General features: G+C 34.9%; 2 pseudogenes; both read left to right on the top strand.

The window, feature by feature from the left end:
• The first annotated feature begins 302 nt into the window (after positions 1–302).
• On the top strand, positions 303–1,021 carry LOC149237538 (putative E3 ubiquitin-protein ligase BAH1-like 1 pseudogene; annotated as a pseudogene).
• Positions 1,022–2,090: 1,069 nt separating this feature from the next.
• LOC149237539 (putative E3 ubiquitin-protein ligase BAH1-like 1 pseudogene) lies at positions 2,091–3,793 on the top strand (annotated as a pseudogene).
• The last annotated feature ends 7,446 nt before the right edge of the window (positions 3,794–11,239 follow it).

Consider the following 11,239-nt stretch of genomic DNA (forward strand, 5'->3'; position numbering starts at 1 on the left):
AGGAACATTTACATTTTCTTTATAAATGACTCTGCGATGCTTTCAATATCTTCTGCTGTGCGATCTATTGCGTCTTTTACCGCCTAAAAAAGTCCACAAGATTTTCATGCGACTTTTCCGGTTTTTACAAGTCCCATATATAATTTCCCGCCTGTAGAGCATCGTCCTTACCGATCTTAATGCAGAAGATAAGTATCAGCTTCGTATGTAGTAAGGCCTTAGACAATTATTTTTAATTGCAGGATTGCTATGCGATTTCTTCTTTTTCAGTGTGTTTTACTATTGCTTTAAAGGTATTGATTATGAAGTTTTGGGAGAGGTTTTCCGAGTATCTACATGAAGAGGACGAGCATTTTCTGGAAAAATGTACAAACGTCGAATACAAACGGTTGAAAAAGGTTTTGAAAAAGTGCCGGGTTGGATACTTGCATGACGGGACCACATCTGAGTATGAAGGACGGCTCTCCAGTTCACAAACAGCCAATAGCATTTCGAAATCATCTGATCCATCCAACCATATATGTTCTCTGAAAACTTGTCTAGGTGTTTAATTCTTATTATTACCTTCCTATTTTAGTTTGTTATGCAATATATAATAGCCAGAAACTTACCAAATTGGCTCACTGATTCGCTTTAAGCATGTCTAACTTTGCTTTTTCGGACACGTCTTCTTGCAGTCTGTGACAAAATTTTCTTTTATGAGCCTACAAAAGAAGTATCGGCTATAGTGGGTTGCTTCAGTTCTCGTGCGAGACGTTTGTTACATCTACATGTTGCATCTGGTTTTCAAAGGTATCTATGGCGTATTAAACATTTCTTTGCTGATGATCATGAGGCAATGATTCGAGAAGGCCGGGACTTAGTCAGCTATGTGGCCATGAATGCCATTGCGATTCGAAAGATTCTGAAAAAGTATGACAAAGTAAGTTCAGGGGAAACTGTGTCGTTCATACTACAAATGTTTGTTTTTTATTTCATTCAAAAAGATTTTATATGTTTACGCTGATAGGCTCTCCTATGAATCAACAATCGTCTATACTTTTACTTTGTTTTGTTCAATCAATCAGGTGAGACACTTTCCATTGTTGATTTGAAGTGTGACTATTTTTTCCAAATATCCGTTGAGTTGTTCTTTTCACCTCAGATTTTGTTGTGCTTTTTAAACTGCTTTTTCCCATAATTTTATGTCACTCTTGAAGATATTTTTACTGGTTTTTCCCATTCTTTTATGTCACTCTTAGCCTCAGAGTTAATTGTTTACATGTTGTTGTTGTTTTTCTTCCCTGGCTTTTAGCAAACGCTGTTCTTCTTCCCTAACTTTTGGCAAGCACTGATTAGTATTAAATTATATACCCCATACACCAATTAAAACTACATGCAGCCAACTCTTTAGCTATATCTCCACAGACTTAATCTCCAAACCCCCAAAGCCGTGGTGCATCTTGAAGTAATAGCTCTTTTTGATGCGGTGCCGACGTAACAATCTCTCGACGTAACTATTGAAAGCTTTCCAGCGGGGTACGCGGGCACCAATGCTTCTCGAAATTTATTACAAGGATTTAACGCGTTTCCATGTTAAGCCTATGTTGGGTAGAGAGAAAGCTGTTTCATCTGAGTTTCCAAGGATTGAAAACATTCCAAGTCCCCGATGAAGTCTTTAATGTAGCTATGTGGAATTTTGTAATTTAGGCGTTATCTTTAAGATCTCAAAATTCCATAGCGGGTCATATGTATATTTTAGTTCTAGTGTTATCTTTAAGATCTCAGAGTTCCATAGCTCCTCATATTTCAGGAACATTTACATTTATTTATAAATGACTCTGCGACGCTTTCAATATCTTCTGCTGTGCGATCTATTGCGTCTTTTACCGCCTGAAAAAGTCCACAAGATTTTCATGCGACTTTTCCGGTTTTTACAAGTCCCATATATAATTTCCAGCCTGCAGAGCATCGTCCTTACTGATCTTAACGCAGAAGATAAGTATCAGCTTCGTATGTAGTAAGGTCTTACACAATTATTTTTAATTGCAGGATTGCTATGTGATTTCTTCTTTTTCAGTGTGTTTTACTATTGCTTAAAGGTATTGATCATGAAGTTTGGGGAGAGGTTTTCCGAGTATCTACACGAAGAGGACGAGCATTTTCTGGACAAATGTACAAACGTCGAATACAAACGGTTGAAAAAGGTTCTGAAAAAGTGTCGGGTTGGATACTTGCATGACGGGACCACATCTGAGTATGAAGGACGGCTCTCCAGTTCAAAAACAGCCAATAGCATTTCGAAATCATCAGATCCATCCAACCATACATGTTCTCCGAAAACTTGTCCAGGTGTTTAATTCTTATTGTTACCTTCCTCTTTTAGTTTGTTATGCAATATCTAATAGCGAGAAACTTACCAAATTGGCTCGCTAATTCACTTTAAGAGTGTCTAACTTTTCTTTTTCGGACACGTCTTCTTGCAGTCTGTGACAAAATTTTCTTTTACGAGCCTACAAAAGAAGTATCGGCTATAGTGGGTTGCTTCGGTTCTCGTGCGAGACGGTTGTTACATCTACATGTTGCATCGGGTTTTCAAAGGTATCTATGGCGTATTAAACATTTCTTTCTTGATGATCATGAGGCAATGATTCAAGAAGGCCGGGACTTAGTCAGCTATGTGGCCATGAATGCCATTGCGATTCGAAAGATTCTGAAAAAGTATGACAAAGTAAGTTCAAGGGAAACTTTGTTGTTCATAGTACAAATGTTTGTTTTTTATTTCATTCAAAAAGATTTTATATCTTTACGCTGATAGGCTCTCATATGAATCAACAATCGTCTATACTTTTACTTTGTTCTGTTCAATCAATCAGGTGAGACACTTTCCATTGTTGATTTGAAGTGTGACTGTTTTTTCCAAATATCGGTTGAGTTGTTCTTTTCACCTCAGATTTTTGTTGTGCTTTTTAAACTGCTTTTTCCCATTCTTTTATGTCACTCTTGAAGATATTTTTACTGCTTTTTCCCATCCTTTTATGTCACTCTTAGCCTCAGAGTTAATTGTTTACGTGTTGTTGTTGCTGTTTTTCTTCCCTGGCTTTTAGCAAGCGCTGTTATTCTTCCCTAACTTTTGGCAAGCACTGATTAGTATTAAATTATATACCCCATACACCAATTAAAACTACATGCAGCCAACTCTTTAGCTGTATCTCCACAGACTTAATCTCCAAACCCCCAAAGCTGTGGTGCATCTTGAAGTAATAGCTCTTTTTGATGCGGTGTCGACGTAACAATCTCTCGACGTAACTATTGAAAGCTTTCCAGTGGGGTACGCGGGCACCAATGCTTCTGGAAATTTATTACAAGGATTTAACGTGTTTCCATGTTAAGCCTATGTTGGGCAGAGAGAAAGCTGTTTCATCTGAGTTTCCAAGGATTGAAAACATTCCAAGTCCCCGATGAAGTCTTTAATGTAGCTATGTGGAATTTTGCAATTTAGGCGTTATCTTTAAGATCTCAAAATTCCATAGCGGGTCATAAGTATATTTTAGTTCTGGCGTTATCTTTAAGATCTCAGAGTTCCATAGCTGCTCATATTTCAGGAACATTTACATTTTCTTTATAAATGACTCTGCGATGCTTTCAATATCTTCTGCTGTGCGATCTATTGCATCTTTTACCGCCTGAAAAAGTCCACAAGATTTTCATGCGACTTTTCCGGTTTTTACAAGTCCCATATATAATTTCCCGCCTGCAGAGCATCGTCCTTACCGATCTTAACGCAGAAGATAAGTATCAGCTTCGTATGTAGTAAGGCCTTAGACAATTATTTTTAATTGCAGGATTGCTATGCGATTTCTTCTTTTTGAGTGTGTTTTACTATTGCTTTAAAGGTATTGATCATGAAGTTTGGGGAGAGGTTTTCCGAGTATCTACACGGAGAGGACGAGCATTTTCTGGACAAATGTACAAACGTCGAATACAAACGGTTGAAAAAGGTTCTGAAAAAGTGCCGGGTTGGATACTTGCATGACGGGACCACATCTGAGTCTGAAGGACGGCTCTCCAGTTCACAAACAGCCAAAAGCATTTCCAAATCATCTGATCCATCCAACCATACATGTTCTCCGAAAACTTGTCCAGGTGTTTAATTCTTATTGTTACCTTCCTCTTTTAGTTTGTTATGCAATATCTAATAGCCAGAAACTTACCGAATTGGCTCGCTGATTCGCTTTAAGCGTGTCTAACTTTGCTTTTTCGGACACGTCTTCTTGCAGTCTGTGACAAAATTTTCTTTTACGAGCCTACAAAAGAAGTATCGGCTATAGTGGGTTGCTTCAGTTCTCATGCGAGACGTTTGTTACATCTACATGTTGCATCTGGTTTTCAAAGGTATCTATGGCGTATTAAAAATTTCTTTGTTGATGATCATGAGGCAATGATTCGAGAAGGCCGGGACTTATTCAACTATGTGGCCATGAATGCCATTGTGATTCGAAAGATTCTGAAAAAGTATGATAAAGTAAGTGCAGGGGAAACTGTGTCGTTCATACTACAAATGTTTGTTTTTTATTTCATTCAAAAAGATTTTATATGTTTACGCTGATAGGCTCTCTTATGAATCAACAATCGTCTATACTTTTACTTTGTTCTGTTCAATCAATCAGGTGAGACACTTTCCATTGTTGATTTGAAGTGTGACTGTTTTTTCCAAATATCCATTGAGTTATTCTTTTCACCTCAGATTTTTGTTGTGCTTTTTAAACTGCTTTTTCCCATTCTTTTATGTCACTCTTGAAGATATTTTTACTACTTTTTCCCATCCTTTTATGTCACTCTTAGCCTCAGAGTTAATTGTTTACGTGTTGTTGTTGCTGTTTTTCTTCCCTGGCTTTTAGCAAGCGCTGTTCTTCTTCCCTAGCTTTTGGCAAGCACTGATTAGTATTAAATTATATACCCCATACACCAATTAAAACTACATGCAGCCAACTCTTTAGCTGTATCTCCACAGACTTAATCTCCAAACCCCCAAAGCCGTGGTGCATCTTGAAGTAATAGCTCTTTCTGATGCGGTGCCGACGTAACAATCTCTCGACGTAACAATCCCTCGAGCATTCTAAAACACAAAAATGTTCCTCAGAAGTCTCTCCAGGTAACTTTGAGTTTCCTGAGTGTAGCTTTGAAATATTTACTTAAGCATTCTATTGCAAATTAACAAAGTTCAGTCGCTATCTGTTACAGGCTAACTTCTAAGCTTCCTTTCATTTGTTTAGAAGCTTCCATCACCAATATACTCTAATTGTCACAGGTATGAGTCTTTATTAATACAATTAATACTTCGACAGGTTTACGCAGTCATGAAAACAGAGCTAATTCATGACAATTATGGCGATAATTCTAGCATTTAGCACACTCATACATGGGTGATGCCATTGGTATAATATTTTCCACTTGAACTCCGTATGGTTGAAAAAGTTTAATGATGTTAACACAGACTATGCTCAGTAAAACTCTTTTTTACTACGTCATGTGTTATAATATATTTCTGTTTGTGTAAAATAGGTTTCTCAACCCTATTTTCTACCTACGTTCTTATATTTACATATATATTTCATCAATGGTTTTGTTCGCGATATGCCTTCTGTCGTTCTCCTTTAATATTGATAATATTGCCTATTGGTGTTCTACTCATTTGTTCGATAAAACTTAATTTTGTGAAAGAATATTCTCAACATTTCTGGAATTACAATTTTTTTGACATTAATTTTAATATTATATATATAAAAACTTTAATTGTGTGAAGAATATTTTCAATATTTCTAGAATTATAATTTTTTTGGCATTACTTTGATAGATATATATATCAAAATTTTCAAGAATTTATAATACTTTATTAGCTGATCTGAATAGTGTCCAATGTGTTGTTCCTCCTTTCAAGCGTGCATGTTCATGTTTAGATGGTCATCTTCAGTGATGGTTGTCTTCAGGCGAGCGTGCGTGTTCATGTTTAAATGGTCGTCTTCAAGCATGGTTGTCTTCAGGCGAGCGTGAGATCACAATCAAGAAGTCATCCATGGGGAAGAAGTGCTTCTTTTATTCTTGCTACATGTAATGTTAGCAACGATTTGGTATTTTCTTATTTTTGTTTTTGCCTTCTGCCTCTTAATTTGGCATTGACCATGGTTTTTTAACGCCTCTATAGACATGGTCTTCGGAATGGCTATGGTCATTTAATTTCCAACTTCTAAGTTCTCCCTTTGACATTTAAGGTTTGTAATGTCATATTTAGCATGGTTTCTAATATTATATTTTGACTTTCTAATCGCAATATACAATTATGGTTTTCAATGTAGTATCATTCTATATATGTATATTATTCTTTATAAAATATAATAATAATATCATGGTTTCTAATGGAATTAATTTTTTAATAGCAATATATCAACATGTTTTCTAATATTATGTTTTGACTTTCTAAATGCAATATACAATTATGGTTTTCAATGAAGTATATTGGTAAGGGATAGTCATGGTGGTTATTGCCTTGGTCACTAGCAAGCTTCGTATATGCTTGGCCATCTATAGAGGTTTCTTGATTTTGGGTAATTAACTTAACCTCTTGATTATGGGTAATTAACTTACTCTAAGATGAAATAAGACATTCAATGTGTTCCTTGTAATATAGATATAAACAAAACATCTAAAGAAAAGTAATTGCACAATGATCCAGTCCAAGAAAATAAAATTTTCCACAAACCAATTAACTCTTCTAAAAAAATTCAACAATTCCAATTTAATAATCCTATCGGCCTCTCTTTGTAACTTTTGGGACAATTGCTAGTACTATTGAGTCATGTGTAATATCGTTGTTGCAATTAATTTTACATGACTTTATGATTTTATGTACACTCTTAATAATTTAAGATAAAAACATTCCCCAGGGAGTCAACAATAAATTTGAACATTTGAATGACATGTGTAAATGTTTATGTGCAATAATAAATAAAATGTTGCTTTTTTGGAGATATTATGGGAACCAATATGTATGTAGTTAGGTTACTTTTTTCTCAGTAACTCTTTAAGTGATTGGTGTCTCAGTAGTGGACAAGCAAAGGTGGCGGTTGTCACAGTTATAACCTCCACTAATTCCCAAATATTTTAGAGAGAATTACCACCACCAAAGAGATAGCATAACTAGAGATAAATGTTATGCTGGGTGGGGAAATGAGAACATAGCAGGAGAGAAAGGTAACTTCAAAGAAAATAAAGAAAGAGAAGATTCCTATAAATATTCTAGATGTAGAAAAGAAAGTCTAGAGTTGGATAAAGTAGCACATTGTTAGAGTCTGTGTAAGGGAGGAGGAAACATACCAACAAAATGAAAACAAGTTGTTAATAATTAAGAAACCTAAGCCTCAAGGGGGATAGTTGTGGTTGCAATTCATTAGTTGTGATTCATTTGGGGATATATTTGAGGATTTTCCTTATAGCTTCTGATGTATCTCCTGGTGGTTCTCAGGTAATGTCCTGAAGGTGTTAGATTAGTGTTTGATCGATCTCTCAATGGGAGTGTACCTCCTTCCCCACCTAATCTTTCAGTTTTAGAATCATGTTATGATTTCTATGAGTGATCATGGTACGGTGGAATAATTTGGTATTCTTCTCCCCATCTTAAATCCACCAAACTCTAGATTTTTGTCTCCGTACACTACAACAAAACCAACGATTAGCGTCCCTTTTTACTTCTTTTTTTGCATCTAGAGCCCATTTTTGGTGCTATTTGCATCCATTTATCAAATATGGTTCAAAACTTGACACAAAATTTGCATCAAGTTTTGCACCAAATCTTACACCAAGTTTAGCACCAGGTATTGCAATAGGTTTTTCACCACGTTTTGCACCACGTTTTGCACCAAATTTTATGCCAAGTTTTGTGTCATCCTTTGCACCAGGTTTTGTTCCACGTTTTGCATCAATTTTTCCATCTATTTTTGTTTGACATACTTTTGCATCCTCATTTTCATCCACTTTTTGCACCTACACTTGCATCAACTTTTACATCGACTTTTGCATCCTTTTTTGCATCCTTTTTTAAATCATTTTTTTCATCCATTTTTTCATCCATTTGTGCATCACTTTTGCGCCACGTTTTACATCGAGCTTTGTGTCTAGTTTTACATATAATTTTTCATCTACTTTTGTTGCATCCACTTTTCCATCTTGTTTGGAATCCATATTTACATCCTCTTTTGCATCTATTATTGTACCCACTATTGCATCTAATATTTTTGTGCCACAATTGGCGCCTAGTTTGGCACCTCCTTTTGCACCCACTTTTGATTATAATTTTGCATCCACGTTTGCATCCTCATTTGCATCTAGGTTTTCATCAACTACTACATCTATTTTTGCATCCCTTTTTGTATCCAATTTTGGACCAGGATTTGCATCTGGTTTTATGTCTCGTTTTGCATCTACTTTTGCATCGACTTCTATTGCATCCACTTTTGCATAGAATTTTGCATCCACTATTACACCCATTTTAAATTTCACTTTTTGCATCCCTTTTTACATCTTCATTTGCATCATACTTTGATTCTTTTTTTTCATCTATCATTACATCCACTTTTGCTATGCCATAATTTGCACCATGTTTTGCACTCACTATTGTATCCATGTTTGCTTCCAATTTTGCATCCATGTTCACATCCTCTTTTGTATCAAATATTGCATCTATTTTTGCATCCACTTTTGTGTCAGGTTTATGCATTGGGTTTTGCATCTCGTTTTCTATCTACTTTTGCATCTACTTCCATTGTATCCATTTTTTTCATCCAATTTTGTTTTGCCTGTTGCATCAATGTTTGCTTCCACTTTTACATCCATTTTTGCATCTTATTTTGCATAATTTTTGTCTATTGTTACATCCACTTTTGTTGCACCATATCTTGCGCCTACCATTGCAACCACATTTGCTTCCACGTTTGCATCCACATTTGCATCCTCTTTTGTGTTCAAGTTTGCATCAGATATTGTGTATTTTTTTGCATCCCCTATTGTATCCACTTTTGTTTCATCCATTTTTGCATCTAAATTTGTGTTCGTTGTTGCATCCACATTTGTTTCACCACAGTTTGTGCCAAGTTTTACACCTACCATTGGACCCATGTTTGCTTCCACTTTTGCCTTCATGTTTGCATCCAAGTTTGCGTTGACAACTGCATCTACTTTTGCATCCACTTTTGTGTTAGGTTTTTGATGTTGTTGTGCATCTACTTATGTTGTATCCACTTTTCATCCAATTTTACTTCTATTGTTGCCCCCATTTCTATGTTCGCTTTTGCATCCCTTTTCCAACACTCATCATATTTTCTGCATTGATGATATTCCTTATGGCATTGACAATTATGAACAATTGATGACAATGTCAATAATATTGACAATGATGAAAATGAATATGATGGCGATGACATGAATTGTGATTATGATGATAAAGACGATAGTGGTTACAATGACATTAATGATGATGATGGCAATGATTATGATGATGACAACGCTAATGACCTTGGCGAATCTTCCCAATTTTAGATGTTGTCATTGTCATAATCATAAGCATTATATTTGGTGTCATCATCATCATTTTCATCTAGGGCATCATCAAAAACAATAATGGCATGAATGATGATGATGATTACAACAATGTTGATGGAAATTACATTAATGATGATGATGGGGATGATAAAAATGACAATGACGATGATAATGGTGGTGATGATGATGATCATCGATCATCTCTCAAAAATAGAGTTGTTATTTCTCTTACGTATATCAATGTGTCCTAAACAACCCTTTTCTAGCACTAATCACATTTTTTGGGTTGATGATATTTCTTACAACGTCTATAATTATAAACAATTGCAAACAATGTCCATAATGATGATGATGATGGAGCTGATGATGATGGCATGAATGGTGATTATGATGATAATGTAATGATGTCAATAACGATGAAAAGGATGATGGTGGTGATGATGACAATGATTATGATAATGAGAATGAACAATTACTAGTTTCACTACCATCTTCTGGATACATATTACTATCATACTTTTTAAATTTTCTGTATCTCTTGAGGTATGTTACTATAATGGTGTTGTCAACACTAGAAAGATATCTTGTTGTAATGGTGGTTCTAATGTTAGCACTAGAAAAGTTTTTGTTAAATTTTGGTTAAAAAAAATCGATTTATGCAATTATTTTGACAATCTATGTAAAAAAGTAAATAACATCCAATTATTTTGACTGTAGTCCCATTGATTATCATGAATTCACCAGTCCGAAGACCATCTTCTACATACATATTATTATTAAACTTTTTGCATTATATCCCTCTTATATCTTGTTGTAATGGCCGTATTAGCACTAAAAAAATATGTTGTTGTAATGGTGATGTTAGTATTAGCACTAAAAAAATCACTAAATTTTGGTAAATTTTTTTTTATCATTTATTTATTTTTAATTTGGGAAATTTTTGTTTTTAATTCTATTTTTATGCAGTAATATTTTTTTGGTTGAATTTTGGTAGTAACTAGTTTTTGGTCGAATCATATGTATTAACCATGTTGTTTATGCTACAAGTCTAATTGTTGGGACAAAATTGCTCTTTCAAATAAGTTGCAAAAGCTATTTTACATCCATTGTTGCACCCATGTTTACACCCACCTTTACATCCCTTTTTGCATCCTATTTTTCATCTTCATTTGCTTCTTTTTTTGCATCTATCATTACATCTACTTTTGTTGTGACAAAATTTGTTCCATGTTTTGCACATACTGGTGTACCCACGTTTGCTTCCAATTTTTCATCCATCTTCACATCCTCTTTTGCATAAAATATTTCATCTATTTTTGCATCCACTTTTGTGTTGGGTTTTGCATCTCATTTTGTATCTTCTTTTACATGTACTTCCATTTCATCCATATTTTGCATCCAATTTTGTTTCTCATGTTGCACCCGTGTTTGCATCCACTTTTACATCCCTTATAGCATCTTGTCTTGCATCTAAGTTTGCATAATTTTTTGTGTCTATTATTACATCCACCTTTTTTGTGTTATTATTTGTGCCATATCTTATGCCTATCATTGCAACCCACATTTTCTTCCACTATTGCATCCATATTTGCATCCTCTTTTGTGTCCAAGTTTGCATCAAATATTGTTTATGTTTTTTGCATCCCATTTCGAATTTACTTTTACA

This window comes from Pinus tabuliformis, chromosome 8 (genome assembly GCF_031772625.1).
Source record: "Pinus tabuliformis cultivar Carrire ecotype Pingquan chromosome 8, CPIR1, whole genome shotgun sequence".
NCBI lineage: Eukaryota > Viridiplantae > Streptophyta > Pinopsida > Pinales > Pinaceae > Pinus > Pinus tabuliformis.